The following is a 23,987-nucleotide window of genomic DNA, read 5'->3' as shown; positions in this document are numbered from 1 at the left end:
TCTATTCTATAGTGAGTTGCAGCTGTAGCTATCTTCTAAAGCTCATAAAATTATTGTTCTACCAATCACATTGGAAATGGTCATTTGTTTCTTGATGAATTGGCTTGAACAATCTCATTACTGAAGAATTTTATGAACAAGGTGCTAACTTCTTTTTATTAATTTTTAATTTTATTTTAAAGATGTGGGTACATTCCAGGGTTAGGTATACAAATGGTCATTGTACTGGTAAAGGTAAAGTTTGGTCCTCACTTTGGTCCCCACTTTACCTGGTTTGAGATCAGGTACCCTTACTGATGAAGTGTGCCCCCCCAGCAGTTTTTCACTAATGCCAATTCCTTTCTTATAGTACTGTGATACTTGTTCAGTGTCCACTTATGAGTGAGAACATGTGGTACTCAGTTCTTTGTTTCTGTAATAGATCACTGAATATTATAGACTCTAAATCCATCCAAGCTGCTGTGACGTTCATAATTTTGTCCTTCTTAATAGCTGCAAGAAGGCTCTAATTTAAACATCATCTATATTGCTCTTTTCCTTAGGTATTATAATTTTAATTATTAAATTCCTAATTATAATTATTTCTTACTCCCGAAAGATGTCATGGTAGAATAATATTATTTGGTAGGACTCCTATAAGTTCTCTAGATAATTATATTTGTGCATCATTTGATGGAATTAAATACATAAAGAAACTCTTTGGAATCATAATTTATGAACAAGCTAAATGGGAATCAACAATGATAGCTTCAAACTATTTTTTTTTCCCTAGAAATCTGGTATTCAAGACTAGTTTTTTCCTTCAGTGAAAATGTTTAGATGGTACCTACTATTTTGGTGAAGTGTCTGATTTTGTTCAAAGCATTTTCCCATTAAAAAAAAATTATATTTGTGACCCGCCTGGGCAGGCGAGACCTCATCTCTTCAATAAATCCAAAAATTATCCGGGCGTGGTAGCACGTGCCTGTAATTCTGACTACTCAGAAGGCTGAGGCGAAAGGATCGCTGGAGCCCAGCAGGTCGAGGCTGCGGTGGCCGGGAGCGCCACTGCACTCCAGTCTGGGCGACAGAGTGAGACTCCAACTCAAAGGAAAAAAAAATTATAGCTTTTTTTGGCTTTGAGTTATTTTCTTATATATTCAATATACAAGTTCATTATCAAATAATGCAAGTATTACTCTAAGTCTGGTGTGGCTTGAATTTAGATTTTCTCAACAGCATCTTTCACAAAGGGAATGTTTTACTTTTGGTGAAGTCAAAACTGTTTCTTTCAGTTTTTCATTTGTGTTTTGTTTTGCTTATTTTTTTTAATGCAAAGCATTTAGAAAATAATTTTAAGGTAGTAGAAAAGTTTAATCCTCTTTTTTATTGTATGTGGAATGTAAGTCATAGCTGGAAATGCTTTTCTCTCATTCAGATGACAATGGAATTTATTCATGCTTTTTTCTAGCACTTATTTGATTCTAATTTGTTTTCTTCTGATTCCACGGGAGTGTATTCCAGTATATAATGTGAAGTGTGGAGTCAAATTTGTCTCTTTCAAAATGCCTGTCTTGCACCAATACCATTTATTGAAAGTCAAGCTTTTTAAGTAGTCTATTAATGTTTACTGTATCTTGAATAATCTCAAGTGAAAAATACAATATTAAGTTAAAGAATAGTAGAGAATGGTTCCTCAAAAGAGTGTTTCTTTTGATTATTCCTAAAGTCAAATCTATTATCATATATAGATTTACAACTTCACTACTAGAAACACCATATTCTCTACTCATAGGAAGTTTTCCTAATGGCTAGTAGGGAATAATAGATTAAATGTGAATGGATATGTAGTAACACAGTTTAATTATATTTGTTTATAATCAGTACTGCTTTGGTGGAGTAGGTTACAGATTTTGTTGTAGAGAACTAGCATTTAATAGAGTAGATAGAAAAAAAAGTTGCTATTTCTCTTATTTAGGGAATTAATATTTTATGTGAACAAATTTGACTCTTATTTGTATTTTATTTTTTCCAGAGCAAATAGAAATATGAGTTTTCATTTTCAAAGATGAAGAACTTTATGAAAGGAGAAGATTTCTTCTGGGGGGATTCAGTTGTTAGGGGAGCAGAATCAGGAGCCCAGTTTTGGAAATGTAGGTCTGAGATACCTGTAGTATGCTAGGTATCTCTAGGATGAATCTGAACTTTAAGTGAATTATTTTCCCAAATGCTAAGGAAAAAAGCTTTCCTAAATCATGACAACTTTTGAATTAGCTTAAAAGTTAATGTTTATCTGCAATTCGTGATACATTTCGAGTCTAAACAACCTTACTATCAGAACTTTGAATGACAGGATGATGCTTGTTTCTACTCTCGCATGAGGGAAAATGGAATAATTGCAAATTGAATGGTAAAATCTCACGAATAGATCTCATTATTAGGAGATAGTGTTTGTATGTGGGTAGTCTAACCAATGCCTATTGAACGTCTTTTCTTTGTAAGAGGGTTTGTGCTAGTGCTGTAGAATCAAAGAACACAAGTCTGGTATTTTGTCTCAGTGTGGATGATCCTTTACAGGTTTTATCTAAAAGTTGTACCATCACCATATTTTGGTCATAGGTTGAATATCTACCCTTTTATGCTTGCTGAATTTTGTACCTAACAAAGTTCTTCAGTTGACATTATGTAAGCAGAGATTTCTAAGCTTACATAATCTAGCCACAAAGACAGATATGAACACAAGTGACCATCTAATCAATGCAAAATAAAATAATCATGTATTATATGTGACAGAGAAGCTGGATCATTGATTCTTCTTCCTCAAACAAGCTCCATGGGCTATATATAGTCTCTATCTCATTTGATAGCAACTCTCTTAGTGCTTAGACTGAGAAACTTGGTGCCAGCTTAGATTCCTTTCTCACACATCTCATAGGCAAGCTCTGAGGGAATTCTATCAATATTATCCTCAGAATACTTGCAGAGTTCGACCTTTTCTCACTCACCCCACAGTCACATTTTTGATTTGATCTATCATAATCTATCCTGGGTGACTGTAGTAGCTCTCTAATGAGTTTTTCTGCTTCTCTTTTTGTGCCTTGTGGTCTATTCTAAATACAGCAGCCTGTGCTCTTGGTTTCTTATTGCTGCTATAACAAATTACTACAACTTTGGCAGCTTAAAACAACACATAAGTATTGTCTGATAGTTGTGGTCGTCAGAAGTCTGAAATGGCTCTCGATGGGCTAAAATCAAGGTGTAGGCAAGATGACTCCTTCTGAAGGCTCTAAAAGAGAATCTGTTCCCTTGCCTTTTCCACTTTATAGAGTTTTTCTTCATCTTCAAAGCCGGCGGCATAAGATCTTCTTCTCTCTTTCTCTCACACTCTCGCTCTCATTGTCTCATCCCCATTTCTGGCATCACATGTCCTTCTCTGACTCTGCTCTACCCATTTCCTTCTGATGAAGTTTCTTTATGATTATATTGAATTCACTTAGATAAACCAAGATAATCTCCCCATCTCAAGATCCTTAACTTAATCCCATCCTTGAAATCCCTTTTGCTATGTGAAGTAGCGCACTCACAAATTCTGGGGATCAGGACATGGGCACCTTGAGGTCCATGTTATTTTTCTTTCTATTAACCTTAGTGATTCTGCTTAAAGTATAATGTCATGTCACTTCTCAGCTTAAAATCCTCCAATAGTTCTTATCTCATTTTCAATAAAAGTTAAACTTCTAGGATCTACAAAGCTGGATGTGATATGCCCCATTGTCATTCTAATATCATATCCTACTCTTCCCTTTATTCTTTTGCTATGCTAATGTTTATGCTGTTTAGCAGGCAGGGCATATTCTAGCACATTTCTGCCTTAAGACCTTTGCACTGGTTCTTTTTTTCTGTGTGGAATTCTCCTCTCTCAAATATCTACATGAGTGTCTGTACCTCCTATGAATCTTTACTTAATTAAACTTAAGGTAACTATCTTCCTTGCCCAGCCTGTCTAAAAATTCTACATATTTCCCTAGGAATTTTATACTTTTTCTCTATTTTTTTTCCTGAACTAACCACAGTGTATCATACATATAGCTTATTTATTAAACCTTTTTTCTTGTTTGTCCTTTAATGTAAGCTCCAAGAGGGTAGAGATGTTGTCCTTACTCTTCACTCCTCATCACCTAAAATAACTTCTGGTATGTAGTACACCTCAAAAGATGTTAGGTTAATGAAAGGATGAGTTAAAAGAATGAAGTCTGGGAAACAGAAGAAAAAGGAACCAAACTAGAAGAACAATTAGGCTTGTTGTATGTAGAGAAGTGTATTCCAGGTTGAGAGAGGACTGTGATTAGAAGCACAGAAGGCATTGAGTGTTTGGGGACTATCAGTCATGGAGTATAACTGGGTGGAAAAAACCAGTAATTTACCAAAGATTCAGACTTCCCTTTTATATTGCTGATAATAGACTACCCAACTCAAGACTCTGTCTCCCAACCCCCTACAGTGAGGCATAGCCACATGATGGAGTTCTAGCCAATGGAATGTCAGTGGAGTCCCGAGTATCCCTTACACACTAGACCCATAAAATCCTCCCATGCTCTACACCTTAATGCTCTTCCAATTCTGGTTTTTGGATAGAAGACATTCTTCAGAACAATAGCAGAAGCCACATGTTAAAGATGGCAGAACTAATGTCAACCTGTATTTCTGAGTAACACTTGCAAGAAATGGTCCTGCCAAATATTTCACGTGACCAGTTTTGTAACACAAGTAAGAAGTCAGCTTTTAATATGTTTGAGTCATTTTACCTTTTTACATTTTGGGATCTATTAGCTTACCAATATTATGTAGTAATGGGTTCTAGTGGTACATAAATTTGGAAAGTTAGTTGTGACTAAATAACTTTGGAAAGTTAGTAAAATTAAAAATTAATTTATATAACAAATCAATAACTATAGAAAAATTAGAAAGTATAGGTAATCAGAAGGAAGAGAAATAAATTCATATTCTTACTTTAAACATCTAGTTTCTGTTAATATCTTTTACATATAACTTACCTTTCTCTTTTTGCTATGAAAATAGGAGTAGACTGTAGTTATATTGTATAATACTTTTATTTTATTTATTTATTTTTAATTTTTATTTTAAAGATGTGGGATACTATTTAGGGTTAGGTATACAAATGGTCATTGTACAGGTAAAGTTTGGGCCTCACTTTGGTCCCCTCTTCACCTGGTTTGAGACAGGTACCCTAATTGGTGAAGTGTGTCCCCGCTCCCCTGTTAGTTTCCCACCACTGCCATTCTCTTTCTTGTAGCATTATGATAATTGTTCAGGGTCCACTTCTGAGTGAGAGCATGTGGTATTCAGTTCTTTGTTTCTGTGATAGATCACTGAGTAAGATAGACTCTAAAACCATCCAAGTTGCTGCATTTACTGTGTAATATTTTTATATGTCAACACTTTTCTATTTGGTAAATGTTTTACAGCCCCTATTTTTTTAGACACACCCAAATAAAAAACCCACATAATATATTTGTACTTGGATGTTTGTGTGTGTTACATGGCTATGCTAAAAGGAGTTGAGGTACACAGACCCAGAGCTAACCTTGTTCTTAGCAATATACTGAGTCTTGAGATTGGAGAGGAACAGAGAGGATTATCAATTCCATTTTATTTTATTTTGGAGGGGTTAATTTTTTATTTCAAAAGCTTGGATACCTTCTATATCCAGGTCATGACAAAATCAGGACATGTGTAAAATACCTTGTAATACATTAGATTCCCAAAAGGTACCAAAAAGTACAGTAACATTAACACTTCCATTAAAGGAAATGTATGACATATAAATAATACAAAATTTAAAAGTGAGAAAGGGTGACAATGGTTTCCAAAGATATGATTTTACACTTTACAACCAGGGTCTACACGTCCAGGCTAGAGAGTGGAGTGGGAGGTGGCAGCGCCCTCATCTGATTCTGGGTGACTCAGTCATAAATCAGCCCGAAATGTCCCTGGCCTGAGACACCACACGCTGCCTAAACAACTAGAGCTCTGGAAACAGGAGAGTGATTTCCAGGGGGAGAATTTTAAATAAGATGCACATGGGACAAGCCGTAGAAAATTTGCCAAGTTAAATTGGGTACATAATTGTGTTTACTCTATACTCAGACCAAGCACGTGCACAGTCTCTGATCACCCTTTGCTACCTCAGTATGGCCTGTGGGTTGTTCTGGTGGCCCCTGCGATGCTGGCTCTTGCTGTAATTTGTGCTACCCTGACCTTCACTGCCACTACCACTGTCCTGGTTCCCTCTAATGTGGTTCCCGTGGTCCCCAGAACCACACTGCTGCTGCTGATAGACCTCTGGGCTGGGCCACCTTAATTTCACACTTGCTTCCACTAATCATGTGGAACTTCTTCTCCAGAACCTTCTTCACAAGTTCTTCCTCTTTAAAGGTGATAAACACAAAACTTCATTTGTTCAACTTTGGATCCACTGGTGGCCCAATGACCTCCATCTCCCCAAACTCGCCAAAGTCCTCCCTGATCTTCTCCTCAGGGGTTTAAGGATTCAGACGCCCAACCAAGATTTTCTTCACCGGGTTCTTCTTCATAGCCATGGCCATTTTAGGGTCAATGACACACCATCCCGCCTGTTCTCCTTCTTGTCTAGGATCTTCTCCACACTGGCTGCATTTATATTTTTTATATTTCATCTTCCAGATTTTCTGATTCAGTAGGTATAGAGGAGGTTCTGGGACCTACATTTTCTTAAAATCTCTTCATATGATTCAGATATACAATCAGGTTTAGAAGATGAACTCTGTTTCCCCAAGATGGCGATGTACTTGGAGAGCAAGCTGTTTTTGAGAAAGTTAGTATACTAAAGTTAACAAGAATAAGCAAGTAAATTTCCACCATGAGATAAAATTCTTCTTCCTAATCATTTAAATGAGTTCAAATGAATCATATTCTCTCATGCTTCATATACTAATATGTTCCCAAGGAGAAACACGATAGCCATGGTTCTCCAGGCTAAAGAACTGGACAGTTCAGTCCTACTGGGGAGTCTTGAGCTCCCAGAAACTGGCAATGTTTGACAAGCACCCAACAGAAACTGGTATACTTCTATAGCCCTGTCTTCTCAATACCAGCACATGAACACACGATGGCTCTTCCTATGGTGAGCTCAGCAGGAAGACCTGGAGAAGAAGACAAAAAGAAGGGTAGAACAAAGACAGTGCAGTTAGTTCTAAGGAAGAAGAGAGAACAGGTGCCATGTGACTGCCAGATCCTAAACAGACTTGAGGTTTTTGGAGGACAGATATGTTTTATTCACTTCTGTGTCGTTAGTACCAAGTACAATTTCTGATACTTTTGAGTAGAAATAAATATTACTATTGTCCTGAAAGAAATTCCTTGGAATAGCCAGGTATTTTATATTATGTTACATAGTAAAGCTGTTCTATTTTATACTCCTTGCCTTTATAAAGGAAAAAATTACTATTTTCATATTTAGTTGAGGTTAAAGTTTAAGTCTCAATTACCTGTGGAGGATCAAGATTAGAAAATGATTTTGGAGTCAGTTGATTAGAATAATGGTTTTTTTAAAAAAATTTTTTTAATTTGCTTGCTTGTTTGTTAACTGAGTTCAGAAACAAAATGAAATGTACTTACAAGTAACCAACCTTATGCCCCTTTACTCTTCGCTGTCGTTGGAAGATATGCAAGATGTGAAAGATTCAGGGGAGCTTTCGTAAAATGAAGAAGAGATATATTTTTGTTTTTTTAATGGTAGTGATGATAACAATAATTCTAAGATTCATTATGCTTATTATTTTTATGACTTGGGCTCTCTCAGCTCTTGTCGGTGTACATTACCAAACAGTTGTTGTTTTTTATTTAAAATTCTTGTTAAGAAAAAAGTACGCAGGTGAGAGAATGCTGACAGTTTAATCCGTTCCATTCAGGATTAGAAATATAATGGAGACATTATGTACCTACTCAAGCTATGTGAGTTTACAGTACACATTCAATACAAAAGGAGGAAAGAAGGGAAAAATAGTCTGTGAAGGTCACAGATGCAAACTGTGTGAATATGCTAGCAGGCTCCATTCTTGAGTGGGAGTCCTGAAAAATCACTTTTTAAAGATTTTGTAACTACCCATGCAAACAAACAAGCCAAGAATAAAACAAACTAAAAAAGCAGTTGAACAATTTGAAGGGATGGTGGAATCTTTTGTCCATTTGTCAAAGCATAACTTGCCTTTCCCGTATGCTGGGCTGAAAGCCAGAATGTAGGCATGGGGACATTTTATAGCAGATTTTTGCGTTGCTTTATGAAGGCCAGGCCATCATTTTCAGATTAAAGTTCTGATAAATAAATAGTTGGGTAAATCTGAACATATCCTACTTGGTTGGGTAGCTGCCAGCCTTTTTGGCAGCCTGTCTTCGCTTTCCACTAAGTTGCTGGAGGTGCCAATCCCTCGTGTACCTTGTAGGATGGCTACACAAAAAAGTACAACTAGCTTTTCCTGAAACACACTAGCTCAGAGGCTTGGCATTACAGCATTTCTCTGGAAGAACTGTGGAGACTTTTAGCTCAGTCTCTTCATTTAAAATTCATGAAATGGTGCCCTCAATCTTACTGGTCCAAGCAAGGGCTTCTGAGATTGATTTTCTTCCTCTCTCCTCTCTCGGATCTAGCACCTGCTGGTTGATCTGATCTGCTATGTAGGGCTCACATGAAGTGCCCACTAGGGACCAAAGATATTTTGTGGTTGATGGTTACAGAGAAAAGTTCATATGGTTGCAAAGAATCATAGTGACTCATCTGTTGTCAGGGCACACTCCTTAAATTTTTTTCTCTTAATTTGCTTATGTGTTAAATGGGAAACCATATATCTTAATGTTAAATAGGAAAATAATTTATCTTAAATTCTCTATTGGGAACAACTTGAAGCTGAATTAGACTTGACTAAAAACATGTATCTGTTTGCATGTTGATACCTTGGCTTACTCCAAATAAGATACCTATTGCCTAGGGAGATATAAAAGCATGGAGAATGGAAGTTTGCTCTATGAACTGGATTAAGGATATGGTAAAGGGACTTCAAAACAAAACAAAACATGTAGAGGAGCATTCAGTTTGTCCAGGGGTCCAGACATCACTGCTTCCTTCTGCCAGATCCTAAACAGACTTGACAGATATATTTTATTCACTTCTGTGTCATTAGCACCAAGTACAATTTCTGATACTTTTGAATCAATATTACTATTGTCCTGAAGGAAACTCCTTGGAATAACCAGGTATTTTTCATTACATTGCATAGTAAGCTATTCTGTTTTATACTCCTTGCCTTTATAAAGGAAATATTGCTATCTTCATATTTAGTTGGGGTCAAAATTTAAATCTGAAATGCATGTGCAAGATCAAGATTAGAAAACAATTTTGGAGTCAGCTGGTTAAGAATAATGGTTTTTTGTTTTTTTATTTGTTTGCTTGTTTGTTAACTGATTTGCCCAATTCTTTGGGAAAGAGAATTTAAAGGTTAGAGAGCAAGAATTTTGAAACAGATAAAAAAGAGACAAGCAATTGGCCATCAGAGGAAAGATCAAGAGGGCTCTAACTGACATAAGGGAGTATCAGGAAAGGTACTATTGATGGTGGGAAGCCAAGTAGAATTAAGATGATAAAATGGCCCTTAAAAATTTCCATTCATGACTTTTGAGAGGACAATATTAGAGGAATGACCTGAATGGAAATGAAATTGCTGAGAACTTCCTAGGGGATGGTAAGGAGTAGGTGAAGCCTGTTCATCAATCTGATTAAGAAATGGATTTGTTTTGCAAAACAGAAAAATAGATGCTACTTCCTGACACAGACACCATCAATGGAATATTTTAAGTTTCATGTTGAAGAACTTGTGTTTGATTCACTGGGGGTATCGGTCTGTTCAAAATAAATTGCTCTCTATAGTCAGGCATAAAGTAATATAGACTTTGAAAATGTAAGCCTAGTGTTTTGAGCATTTGTTTCAAAAAGGTACGATAGATGTTAATGTTACAATGAGCACAGAGCAGCCATTCAAAGGCACTTTCAGTTTTGACTAATACTTTTATCTTGCTCTTTCTTGCTGTTTTCAGGCTTAAATATGTAATCTATTGGATTCAAATATTTTTTTCTATCCAGTGAGTGTAATTTATATGAGTATAACTCTGCAGGAATTTGTGGTAATTAAATAAAGAGCATTTATTTCAACCACTCCGTGTGTTTTGATAAAACTCCTGCTTTACTTTCTAGTTCACAACAAAAGGGCAAGTAGAAATAGTTGCTAATAACTATATATTGTTTCCAATAGAAAGGAATTCTACACTTTTTAAAAATAAAATAAATTAGATAAAAGAGTCAAATAAGCTCAGCCACATAGATTTCTTTTCAATTTAGAGGATGAATCAAAATTGTCCAATTAGGTATAAAGTTGTTCAGCCCACTTTTTCTTTTTTTAGCCCAGTTAACTTAGGGTCATATATGGACCCACAGGCAAGTGTAAATCAGGAAACATAAGCCAGCAAGTCAATGGGGAATAACTTAGAAATAACAGTGACTACCGATGTAGCTGAGCAAATACAACAAGTAAAATAGATAAACACAGATGGATGGAAGATATGGACCCTGAAGTCATACTGCTTTGAATCTCAACTCTACCACTTATTAGCTATGTGCTTGTGGTACAATCACTTAAATCCTTTGTGCCTCAGTTTTTGTATATAAAACATGGGAATAATAATAGTACCTACCTAGTAGAGTTGTTATGAGGATCAAATGGGTTAATTCATGTCATGTTTTAAGAACAGTATCTGACCATTAAAAGGGCATATGTAAGCATTAGCTATCATCATCATTGTCATCACTGTTTTTATATATACTATGGGCTACTTAGGTATATAAATTAAAGGTATAAATAGCATCTGCATATTTATGTCTAACAAATGTGATATAGCAAACATGTCTAAGTTTGATGCTCAAAAGCTTAGCTAAGATCAACCTGTGGTGTTTAACACAACCTCACTGAATGTTTAATGCTCCATAAAAATAAGAGTGACTTTCATGGCTACTGCTAGCTCATGGATCCTCAACACAGTCAGCTTCCAGCTTATCTGTCACCATCCAACTATAAATCTTTCTTGACTCTCATACCCCCACCTCTCCATCTCCATATATATTTCCCTCCCCTACTCTTTCTCCCCTTCTCCCACCCTCTGCTCCCTGCCTCAAGCCAATGGCAGTGTATCTGTTAGACTCAGAGACTGTATGCCCACTTAATGCAGGGCCAACCACCATACTGAGACACTGAGCTTTGTTTGATCACTATTGCCCAAATTATGACAGTTACCAAAAGTTGATCATTTAGTATCTAATATGTGCTAAATAAAATTATTTAAGGAATCATCTCAGCTCAATCTAAATCTACCTTATTTGTGATAGATTTGCATTTAGTTTGACGATAACTTACTTTTAGTTTTATAGTAACAAAATATCCATAGCCCGCATTTTGTTTGATAGTAAATTCTCATATTCTCCAGGAATACTGACTGGGTTCTTCTTATACATTATTATATAAAGCTCCCATCCTGGTAGTTTTTCTGAAATAAGATTATTGAAGTCTTCACATGTAAAAACCGAAAACTGCTAAAACAAACAAACACACAAACACCAACGAGCTTCTGACCACATAAAACACTTTTCACTTGGCATCCAACTATACCACTGAGTTTATTGTTTAACTGACTTCACTATTTGATTGAACCCCGTATGTTACAGTTTCCCCAACATGGTCTCATTAACAAGTTATTGTTGGAGAACAACAATAATATTGGAGTAGAGTCATACTTTTCACCATATATTTTTGTCTAAAAGGATATTATTGAATAACCTTTCAACTTGAAACTTTTTTCCACTTTTGATATGGCTATACTTTATGTATGCTGAAATGCATCAAATCCATTTTCTAGTTATTTTGGGTGTTTAAAAAGTTTAACATTCTTAACAATTTTTAAAATTTGACATAAAACAAATATTATTTTACACTCTATTTATGCAAACTAAACACCCTATCATTAAAAGATAAAGTTTAATGCAATTGAAATGTTCTTTGCATATTTAAAGTACTTTCTTAAAATCCCTAACTCATTTTGATAATTCAAGAGCTCTGTGGATTATGCAATTCCTTTTGTAATTACTGTCTTTGCTTTTGTTTTTAGCTTAGTGGATTTCAAAGGCTCATCTACAGATTGGGATTTAGAAATGTAAGAGGGTCACAAGTACAAATTTTTGGTAGCAATTAAGCTAATTTTATTAACTCTAATTAAAAACTCTTAGCATGAAGAGATTAAAGAACCTTTGTAATATTAAAAATTTCCTTATAAACATAGATATTTTATGTTGTTTTTAAACAAGAGAACCCCTGTGTGAAGAATAACTATTGCCTTGAATCGACATAGATTGCCACCTGCTTAGTTTTGGTCTATTTTAGGAACAATTAAAGTCTTAAAATGAGGTCATGGGAGCTTCCAAAGTTCAAATACATGACATACCCAAAATATGCCCTTTACTAAACTGTGGGCACAGTTTATAACATGAAAGGTTCACATGTTTGCAGACACTTCAGTGTGGTTTATTAGAAAACTGTACCTTGCTTTCTATCTTGACTGCTAATAGTTACAGACAATTCTGGGTGTTTTTGTTTGTTTGTTTGTTTGTTTTTGTTTGTTTTTTTGAGTTGGAGTCTCACTCTGTCGCCCAGACTGGAGTGCAGTGGCCGCTCCCGGCCACCGCAGCCTCGACCTGCTGGGCTCCGGCGATCCTTCCGCCTCAGCCTTCCGAGTAGCCGGAATTACAGGCGCACACTATCACGCCCGGCTGATTTTTTGATTTATTGTAGAGATGAGGTCTTGCTGCCCAGGCGGGTCTCGAACCCGCGGGCTCAGGCAATCCACTCACCTCAGCCTCCCAAAGGCGCGGGATTACAGGCTGAGCCACCGAGCCCGGCTGACAATTCTGTTTGGTGATAAAATTTGTGTAGGCAGACCCATGGCCTGAGCAAGTATATAACTGATCCAGGAATTGCTAAAAGAGATCTGTCTACCAGTCTATCAAATCAAATATACTGACCCCTAAGAAAATCAATATACATACAGTGTTTTAGGGATTAAAAACAATTCTATTTATAGATACTCATTTATAGGGTAACATTATTTTCATAAAAGCAGATTACTTTATGACTCAGGACAATATAGAGTTGATTCAAAACCTAGCATTTTATGACCTGAGGCCTTTCTCTCATCTTTTCCTAAATAGCTTATGGGAGTATAAATTATTTGAATTGACACCACATTTGAGCCCAATGAAAGAAAGAGTCTCATGTTTACTGGGTGCCAACCGTGTCTGTGCCAAGATTTGCGCTAAATGCACTTGATCCTCACTAAGTCTCTGATGAATAGGCATTCTTTTCTCCATTTGCAAATGAGAAACAGAACCTTAAAGAGATCACGGAGTATGAACAGTGCTGGTGAGCTGCCATTAGAAACTCTGATCCCTCCTTCCAGTGAAATATCAGACTGAACCACCAACAGAGCCTAGAGGATGGCCCGAGGGCTTCTGCATGAGGAAAAATAACCCAGTGATCTGTTCCCTGAGCCTGTAGAATAAATAGCTAATTGGTTTGCACCCTTTCTAGCTTGCTTCACAGAAGTAGTTCAGTGTTAGGATTATGAGGCCAGGTTTAAGAACCAGAGTGCCTGGGTTTCCCAGCTCTACCACCTATTAGTTATTATCTGGAGCAAGTTATTTGATCTTTCTGTCCCTATGTTTCTACACCTGTGCCATGAAGGTAATGATAGTGTGTGTTTCATAGGGTTATTTTAAAGGTGAATGACTAAAAATATGAACAAAAATGCTAAATCCTGTGGCTGGCTTGCAAAATCTCTGAGTAAAAGTTTTGTGTTATTGCTCTGAATTGCATCTGGTAGACTACAAAGCTACTGTCAATTTGTATCTTTTAAGGGTTTCTCGTTGATGTTTTTTTTCAGACAACGTACTTCTTTCTTTTTAATGATGGCTGTGATTACATCATTTTGTATAGCATTTTTAAAAACTTATCTTCTGTCATTTGTAGGATTTGCATTACTGAGGCCTCATTGAACTCATCAGTAAAATGGCTTTAATTGATGATGCCTACCTCATGAGCATTTTGGAAGGATAAAATGAGATAGTGTGTACGAAACACCAAGCACGGCATCTTGGAAAGTTAGTAGGACAAGTATTAAATTCATTTTGTGTTGAGGAAATGGGTGAAGAACAGCTTCACCCAACTTCATGGGATAAGTTAGCGATATGTCTTAGCATATGGTAGAGTCACTGGATAGATTGCTGATTACTTAAAGAAATAAATCAACATTATAACACATGGGTTTTTTGGGTTTTTTTGGTGTTTTTTTTGGTGTACACGGACATGCTGGTTGTAACATGAGTTCAATAATAAGAGACTCAATAAGCCCTGTTTTCTGAACCATGAAAAACTTGTTTTGTTGACTTACAAAAGGTGTTTTGAATTTCACTGCACAAATTGTACGGTTTTGTGTTCCTTTTTCTGTGAACCATCCTGGGAGGACCAGTTATTACCACCTGCTTCTACCACCCTTGTACTGCCCTTGGTTTTATAGACGTTCATATTCATCTCCTTTAATGAATATAATCAAAAGCCGACATAGTGTTGAATTGCCGTATTAACAACTCAGAAATGCTTAATGGCCACCAGACAGCAAATTTTTTGTTTTTGTTTTTGTTGTTTTTGTTTTTGTTTTGAGTCAGTATCTTACTCTGTTGCCCAGACTGGAGTGCTGTGGCATGATCACGGCCACCACAGCATTGACCTGCTGGGCTCAGGTGATCCTCCTGCCTCAGCCTTCCAAGTAGCTGGAACTACACGTGTGCCACCACGCCTGGCTGTTTTGGATTTATTGTAGAGACAAGGTCTCGCCAAGTTACCCGGACTGGTCTGGAACCCCTGAGCTTAGGCAATCCTCTTGCCTCTGCCTTCCAAAGTGCTGGGATTACAAGTGTGAGCCACTGTGCCCACTCACAGTGATATTTAAAAAGCAGTGTTTTGTAATGGAGAGTGTGGTAGCTTGGAAGTCACACAGACAAGTGTCTCAGTTCTGACACTAGTGCAGGGTGTACACAAAGGGAGAGATGAATTTCTACATTAAGTAATATATTAGGGACTTCTAAGCTTTATGATACAGATCAGTGGCCCATGGTTTTTGAGGCTGAATGCAATACATCTTTTCTTTTTAACTACAGCTTTGAGAATTCTTTTAACTTGACTTGACTCTGCTAAACTTGAAAATGTTATGCTATGCCACATCAAAACAATTGCTAAAGATTCCATCTGGGCAGACAGCAAAATATTTATGACCACTGTGGATGGCTCAGGTGTCTCTTTCATTGTGTTCTTTTCTAACATAATAAAATTTTATTAATGGTCATTTCATAGTAGAGATTTTTTGACATATTTTTGTTATTATGGTCACAGATAATGTTAAAAATTCCTCATATATTGGCAAAAGCTAATGGGGCTCCTAAAACACTCATTAACACCTTCGTATTGTTTTCACCATGGCACATATGAGAACCCGATACTGTGTCTTTTATGCTTTTTTTTTTTGAATCAGAGTCCCACTGTCACCCAGGCTGGAGTGTAATGACACGTTCATGGCCACTGCAGCTTCGACCTGCTAGGCTTAGGTGATCCTTCCGCCTCAGCCTCCCAAGTAGCTGGAAGCACAAGCACGTGCCACCATGTCCAGCTAATTTTTTTGATTTATTGTAGAGACCATGTCTTGCTCAGTTGCATTTATTTGGCCTCTTATCTTCCTCTTCTGGAGTCTCAGTGCTATGGGAGCAATAACCTAGTGTATGTTTTCGTTGACTTTCCTTACAAGTTAGTTTTATATCTGGACAATGGTAAACATTCAATATATAGTTGATGAATTAAAGACTGAATGAATGAAAGACTGTCCCTGGGCAGGATTCCCATGACATCTTGTGTCTTCTTTTAAATCATTGATTATAAGTTTTGTCTGACACTTTTTTGTGGTACATATCTTTGTTATTAAGATTTCTAAAGCCCGAGGTAACCTAGTATAATTATTTGTAAAATCCTGGCTTATGTGACCTTAATCTTCATCCTTTCTTTAAGGTCATATTTTTTGAAACTTAAAGTGATTTTAAGTTTATAATTCAATTTGCATTGACAATTCTGTATAGGTTAGACAAGATATACAAGAGATACTTAGAAAAATAATTAGCAATTTATCCTGGCAGCTTACTCATTTAGCAACAAGTGTTAAGATTGTTAAGTTAAGGCAACTTTTAAAGATATGTTTAGGCCACTTTTTGCAGGAATTGACTAGTCATCATTTATTTACTTTTGCTAACAGTCATTTAATGTATTGAAAATAGTTAGACTTTGAGAGACTTTTATATTCAAATTCTACTTCTTCATAGCTATGGAGCAAATGGTTTATTTCTCCAGGTCTCTGTCTTATCGCCTGTAAAATAGGAATACCACTTACTCTTAGTATTGTAAATAATTAGTAAGAGAGAATATGTATCTACCATACAGTGGGCACCACACACATATTTGTTCAATATTATTAAGAAGAGCTAAGCCTGGCCCTTGGAAACTGGGCACTTCTCAGTCTTGTTTCCTGAACGGTAAGGGAGACACAAGTGCAGTTCATGGTTTTTTATCTCAATGACAGGTAGGGGAAATGAATACCATACATATTGAAATATTAAAAATGAAAGATGTAGGATGCCTGACAAATAGGGGCTATAGACAAATGATATTGAAATTCAGGCAGTGGGATAGAAGGAGGAAATAAATCATGTCTATTTTTAGATTTGCATTATTTAATGCTAAAAACAGCTTTGCACTTTGTCCAGGACAACTGCAGTTGGATGCTTATTGGTGCCTTAAGCATATTGCTGAAAACCATAAAGAACAGTTGTAAGCTGATGGATTGTGTGACGGCTGCATAGCCAAAGGGAGTTGACTGGTGTTCCCCAAGGTTTGTTAGAAACAAACAGCATGTGCATGGAGCAAAGAAACTCTTGGGATGTGAGTTATTTGAAGGTTTGTGTTTCAATCTTCTTGGAGTCATGGTCTGGTCTAATATCTACCCAAACTGACCACATATCATTTCCATTAAAACTTTCTTGGGGCCAGGCTCGGTGGCTCAGCCTGTAATCCCAGCACTTTGGGAGACCAAGGCAAATGGATAGCCTGAGCCCGCAAGTTCAGACTTGGTAAATTCTCTTCTCTACAATAAATAAAAAATTAGTTGGGCATGGTAACATGCGCCTGTAATTCTGGCTACATGGAAGACTGAGGCAGAAGGATCGCTGGAGTCCAGCAGGTCGAAGATGAGGCGGCCGTGAGTGTTCCACTGTACTCCAGCCTGGGTGACAGAGTGAGACTACAACTCAAAAAAAAAAAAAAAAAAAAAAATTTCTTGAGAAAATTTAGAAAATGTTCTCTGCTATTTCTGGTAAATTTAGGTCTTGAGTATTTTTGTTCTCACCTTAATTGATGAAGAGCAGATCTCAATCAAAGGTCTTTTGCTCCAGATGAACGAAACTCACAGAAAAGGAACAATGCATAAAATCACACATTTTCCTCCTCATAAGTAAGAAAGGAAAGACTTTCTACTTAATTGCCCATTGGGAGAAGCACTCTGCTTTTCAGTCATGAGTTCAGATGCGTTTGTAGAGGGCATTTCGAAGAACAGCAAAAGTTGTCAGTCTGTAAGTTTTCTTTTTGGAGCTAAGAATTTCTAGGTTACCTAAGGTGATCTCTGGAAATGTAAGAATATACCGTAATACATTTTTTTTTCAGCCACAGAAGGACTTGCAATCTAATGTATAAGCAAAAAACCCCAAATGCTTATGACAAATCTGCATCTTATTTTTCCTCATCAGTTCTCTATGCACCATGTAGCATAATCAGCTTCTTCAGAGGATGTCTCCTATCGTCTGCATCTGCACTGAGATTCAAAGCAAAGATTTAAAATCACTATTTCAAACCTCAGATCTTATGACAAGTCACTAGCTTTGCATAATGTTGTGTTTGCCCCTCCTGTCTGCTTCTTTCTATTTTACTCCATCTCGAATTCATTAATTTATTTTTGTACACTTGTTATTTGCAATACCCAATGTGATGTGTAAGATTAGGCTTAAGTGAGATTTCTTTTTTTCAACTTTAAAGATGGGAGGTACTATTCAAGATCAGGTACACAAGCAGTCATCATACAGGTAAAATCTGGGCCTCCCTTTGGTCCCCACTTTGCCTGGTTTGAGATCGAGTACCCTTATTAATATTGTGTGCTCTCTCCCCTGGCAGTTTTTGGCTACTGGCAATTCCTTTCTTATAGCATTATGGTAAATGTTCAGGGTCTGCTAATGAATGAGAACATGTGGTACTCTGTCCTTTGTTTCTGAGATAAATTACTGAGTATTATAGACTCTAAATCCATCCAAGTTGCTTCGAAGTTCATAATTTTGTTTTTCTTTATGGCTGTGTAATATTCCATCATTGTGTATGTGCCAAATTGTTTTTATCCAGTCCAGTTTTGATGGCCAGCATGGTTGGTTCCGTGGTTTTCCTCTTGTAAATAGTGTTGCAATAAATATGCATGTGCAGGTATCTTTTTTGTAGTGATTTAAGTTCCTCTGGGTATATTCCCAGAAGGGGGATTGCTGGGTCATATGGGAGGTCAATTTCTAGTTCTTTTAGGAATTGCCACACTGTTTTTCCATGGAGACTGAACTAGTTTGCATTCTCACCAGCAGTGTAGACGTGTCCCCTTTTCTCTGCATCCTCGCCAGCGTCTGTTGTTGTTTGTTTTATTAATGATGGCCATTCTTATTGGAGTTAGATGGCATTTCAATGTGGTTTTGATTTGTATTTCTCTGACGATTAGTGAGACAGAGCATTTTTTCATGTGTCTGTTTGCTGCCCATATGACTTCTTTTGAGAAGTGTCTATTCATGTCTTCTGCCCATTTTTTAATGGGGCTGTTTGTTCTTTTCCTTTTGGCACATTCGAGATCTTTGTAGATTCTGGATGTTAGGCCTCTGTCAGAAATGCAGTTGGCAAATACTTTTTCCCATTCTGTGGGCTGTCTCTCCGCTCTCTTGATGGTTTCATTTGCTTTGCAGAAGTTTTTCAGTTTGATGAGGTCTCACTTGTCAATCTTATCACTTTTGGCATGGGCTTTTGATCAGGAATTGGTTGCCTATTCTGATTTCCATAAGGCTTGATTGAGATTTCTAAGGGTTAAACATTGGTTCAAGTGAATGGAGCGAGAAAAAAAAAAAAAGAAAGAAAGAAAACGAAAAAAGAAATCATTTACTTTTCAGATAAGTTATAACCTATGTCCATTGCCACTAATGTAATTCTAAGACTTTACTCAAAGCTGAAGAAACGCTAACATGAAGTGCCTTATAACTCTTAATTAGATACTTAAATCTTTTGTGTGATTTGTATTTAGTATTAGAAAAAACAAAATTCAAATCCCAATTCCTTTGTTCAGCAACTGGGTAGCCTTGAGGAATTTGCTTATCCTTTGAAAACCTCAGTTTTCTCACATGAACTAAAGCTGTCTTGCAGAGATGTTGTGAATATTAGGAATAAGTTATAAAAATTGCTAGCCAATGCTTATAATGTAGTAGGTTCACAGTTAGTAGTAACCAACTTACTATTGTCAATTTTAGAAAATTATTGTTATATTTTCTGATAATTAAAATAATATTGTAACCATTTAAGAAGTACCAAAAAGTATACAAAGAATAAAAAAAGTTATCTCAAATCCTACTCTCTAGAAAGAAGCACTCTTAATATTTCAAACGTATCTCTCTAGGATTGTTTCTATGCAAAAGTTTATCTAAATTTAAAAATGCATAAGTAAACTATTAATACTATATACTATTCCTATTTTTAGGTGTTCCAAAATTTCTATAAATGATTCTCTCCTAAAGTGGACAGTTTGAAAATACACATAAGCATTATTTATGTTTAGCAAAAAACAGAAGATTATAAAGTTTCCAATTGAAAGAAGAGCTTTCAACATACTAAAAGAAAATTAAAGCAATGATATATTATGAATAATTTGAGTTTATGCTGGGAATGCAGATCCTACCCTCAGAAAACCTAAAAATGCAGTTCTCTCCTTTAACATGTAAATGGATTATATGTTATATATATAATTAGTTTACTTGATGTAGAAAAAAATTTGTTAAAGTGCAACACTTTATGTTAAGTGAAATCGAAGGGAACTTATTCAAATGGATAAAATACATCTATTCTAACTTATTGCAAACAACATATGATGGTTAAACAGTAGAATCATTTCTTTCAAAATCACTAAATTCACCATTGCATTGGAGGTCCTAGAATGCACAGTAAGGTAGAGAAAACAAATAAAAATATATGGATTGGAAAGATAGAACCATATCTGTTTTAATTCAAATATGTGGTTGTCTACATAGAAATTTTAAGACCTATACATTATTAGAACTGTGGGAGAGTTTAGCAAATTTTCTTCTTATATGATTGATTTTTAAACGATCCAATAACGTGTCCCTTTACTTCAGTCAAAGAAGAGTTGGGAAATTTGCTATAAACATTTATAAAATAAATGAAAATATCTAGGAACAAAAACAACAAAAAAATGTGTAAAGCTCTTCAGGGAGAACATTTTTTAAAATCCTTAAACTACATGAAAGAAGTTCTGAATAAATGGAAAGATATCACATGTTCATGAAAGTTGAACCAATTTCATAAAAATGGTCATTGTCTCTTATCAAGTCTACCAAGTTAAGATTAGTTCAGTAAATGCAGGTTCTCACTCTCCCCATGGTATTTGAAAGCTGATTCTAAAATGTATATAGATGACCAAAGGGTCAACATTAACTAAGGCAATTTTGCTTGACTGAGAAGCATAAAAGTTTGGGAACCTGCTGTTCCATATATAAGTACATTTTAAAGTTAAAGTAATTAAGAAAATGAGTTATTGCCACAAAAATAAATACACGAACCAATGGGGCAGAATAGAATAGAGAACTCAGAAATGTGCCCATGTATATGTCAGAAAATGACTGAAGTGACATGGTGAATCAGTTTCTTGATGAATTCTTGTACAAAATATTTAACAAATTGGTTTAGAAAGATGATTTTTTTTTTTTTGAGTTGGAGTCTCACTCTGTCGCCCAGACGGGAGTGCAGTGGCCGCTCCTGGCAACCGCAGCCTCGACCTGCTGGGCTCTGTCGATCCTTCCGCCTTGCCTCAGCCTTCCAAGTAGCTGGAACTACAGGTGCGTGCTACCACGCCCGGCTATGTTTTTTGATTTATTGTAGAGATGAGGTCTCGCCAAGTTGCCCCAGGCAGGTCTCAAACCCGCAGGCTCAGGCAATCCACTTACCTCAGCCTCCCAAAGGCGCGGGATTACAGGCTGAGCCACTGAGCCCGGCTAGAAAGATGATCTTAATAGAAAAGTACATACATATGATTTATATGTTATTTTATTTATAAAAACATTCCTGGGAGCTAGATTCCAAAATATAAAAGCAACATTAAAACTTTTAAAATAAAATTAATTAAAATATACAACATGTCTGTGATGTTAGATTTCATTGATAAGAAACAGGACTTTTTTATATTAAGACCCCGTGTCATAGTCAACACAAAGAGAGTGAAGTACTGTAAAAAGATATTTGTTATACATTCAAGTGCTAAAGGATTCGTATTACAAATAACATCTATAGAATAGTACCATAAAGCAAATGACACTGTGGGAAAATGAGTAGAGGGCATGGGTAAGCACTTTCCAGAAGAGGAAAACCAGTGGCTAATAAGTATAACAGTATCTCAACTGTATAAGTACTCAAGGAAGTACATGTTAAGACAGGTATATAGTTAATATTCATATGAATGTAAGAGTTCATCTTTTGGTGACATTTACACATTGTTAAGTATTGTTGATGTAGAAGGTTAGTACTCTCAGATAGTTCTTAGGGAAGTTTAAATTGGCACAAAGATTGTGGAGAACTTCTGGATGCATGCATTGTTGAATATGCACATAATCTCCCATCCAATGATCCTACCCATCACACACACACACACACACACACACACACACACACACACACCTTACACTTCTGAAGAAACTTTCACAAGTAGACATATACAAAACTATTGTAATTTTTTGCAGTAGTTTAGAAATTAGAAACAGTATTAAATGTGCATCAACAGATTAGATCCACACATCATTAAAGGATTGAGAAAAAAGTTGTGGGAAGACACGTATAATCGAATACTATTTATATCCAATCAAAACCTGCAGCACAATACTAATTATGGTATGTTTTATGTGTATGTATATGTATATATATTTATATTAAATGATAATGACAATATACAGGAATAAAAACACCTCTATTCTGAGTGGTTGTTCACATGAGGTGGGACTGGGGAAGATGTAAGGAGATGAATGCAGCTAGAAAGGGTATACATTTGTCTTTATGTTTTATTTTATATGTTGATTCGTACGTATACAGGTAATTATAATTTGCATGCTATTTTATACCGGAAAAGTTAATTTGAAAGATAAGAAGGAATAAAAATTGTTTATAAAATCCAATTTTCAAATTATGGCACTGAATAGGGTGTTAAGATTAGAAATATGTCCAATAAGTAAATCTCTCTATATTTCTGCTATACTACTTTGATAATAATTGTATTTTTAAACTAAAGCTAACAAAACATATTCCAAATCTTAAAGAACTTTCTGTACTTAAACTTCTTATAGCAATTTTAGTCTGAAACTACACTTTTTTGTTGACTTATTGCTATTTAAGGTGGTTATCAATTTTTTTACCTCAATTATATGTTCTTTAAAAAAATCATTTCTTCAATTTGTGTGTGTGTTTCATAGCATTTGGCAACATGTTTGACATATGGTAAGAAGTTACAGGGTTTTTTTTTGATAAATACAAATATTTATATTTAAATAGAACTTTGTGATCGGGACCTCAACCCTTATTAAATGCCTTTGGGACTACTACTTACATAAGCGTAGGCAGATATCTGGGTTGTTCAAAGAATCTCTTTGGAATCAGAATGCTTAGGTTTAAACCATATCTTCACTACCCTGTTACTTTGAAAAAAAGAATTTAACCTTTATGTTCCTATTTCCTCATCTGTAAGAAATATAGATAATACTAACTGATTGAAGGATTGCTGTGAAGGTTACATGAGATAAATACTTGTTAGAGCCTTAGCACAATGCCTTACACATGGGAAGTATTGAGTATAATTGTTGTGAAAATTAGTATAATTGTTCCTATCATACTTTTTTTCAATTGTTTGCCTCTCTGTTCCAGCTATGCTGTTAGCTCTGTGAAAGTAGGGAACCATATCTGTCCTGTTTACCTGCTTAGTCTCTCATGGTAGTCATTAAATAAATACAAGTTGAGTGAGTGAATGAGTGAGCTATAAAGCTTATTCTTTGGAGAGGTCAATTGGAGGAGGATTTTTGAGACCACGAGGAAACAACTTGGGCCATTTGTTTTGTTTTCTCTCTCTCTGAATTACTAAGGTGTTTGGATTTTGAGAAGTTAAGCACAGGACCTTGGAATAATAGATTTTATCCCTCCTGGTTTCTGCAGTGTTTTATAGAAAACATAATTGCCAAAAAAAGATTCTCTTGTTTTTTGGTAGTTTGGAGAGAGAGAAAACTATTTAGAAATGTTTAAGTTTGCATCACCTTTTTGGTTGTATGAATGTATAAGAACTTATAACTAAGTGATTGTTCCTATTTTTTTTTTTTTTTTTTGAGTTGGAGTCTCACTCTGTCACCCAGACTGGAGTGCAGTGGCCGCTCC

The 23,987-nt window shown here is 35.9% G+C and overlaps 1 pseudogene; it reads right to left on the bottom strand.

The window, feature by feature from the left end:
• Window positions 1-6,181: 6,181 nt before the first annotated feature.
• On the bottom strand, window positions 6,182-14,717 carry LOC103267757 (annotated as a pseudogene).
• Between the last annotated feature and the right edge of the window lie 9,270 nt (window positions 14,718-23,987).

The sequence above is a fragment of the Carlito syrichta genome, unplaced genomic scaffold, assembly GCF_000164805.1.
Source record: "Carlito syrichta isolate Samal-C Ts95f unplaced genomic scaffold, Tarsius_syrichta-2.0.1 Scaffold308237, whole genome shotgun sequence".
NCBI classification, from domain to species: domain Eukaryota; kingdom Metazoa; phylum Chordata; class Mammalia; order Primates; family Tarsiidae; genus Carlito; species Carlito syrichta.
Note: the sequence above shows the minus strand (reverse complement) of the source record. Positions and strands in the feature narration are given on the sequence as shown.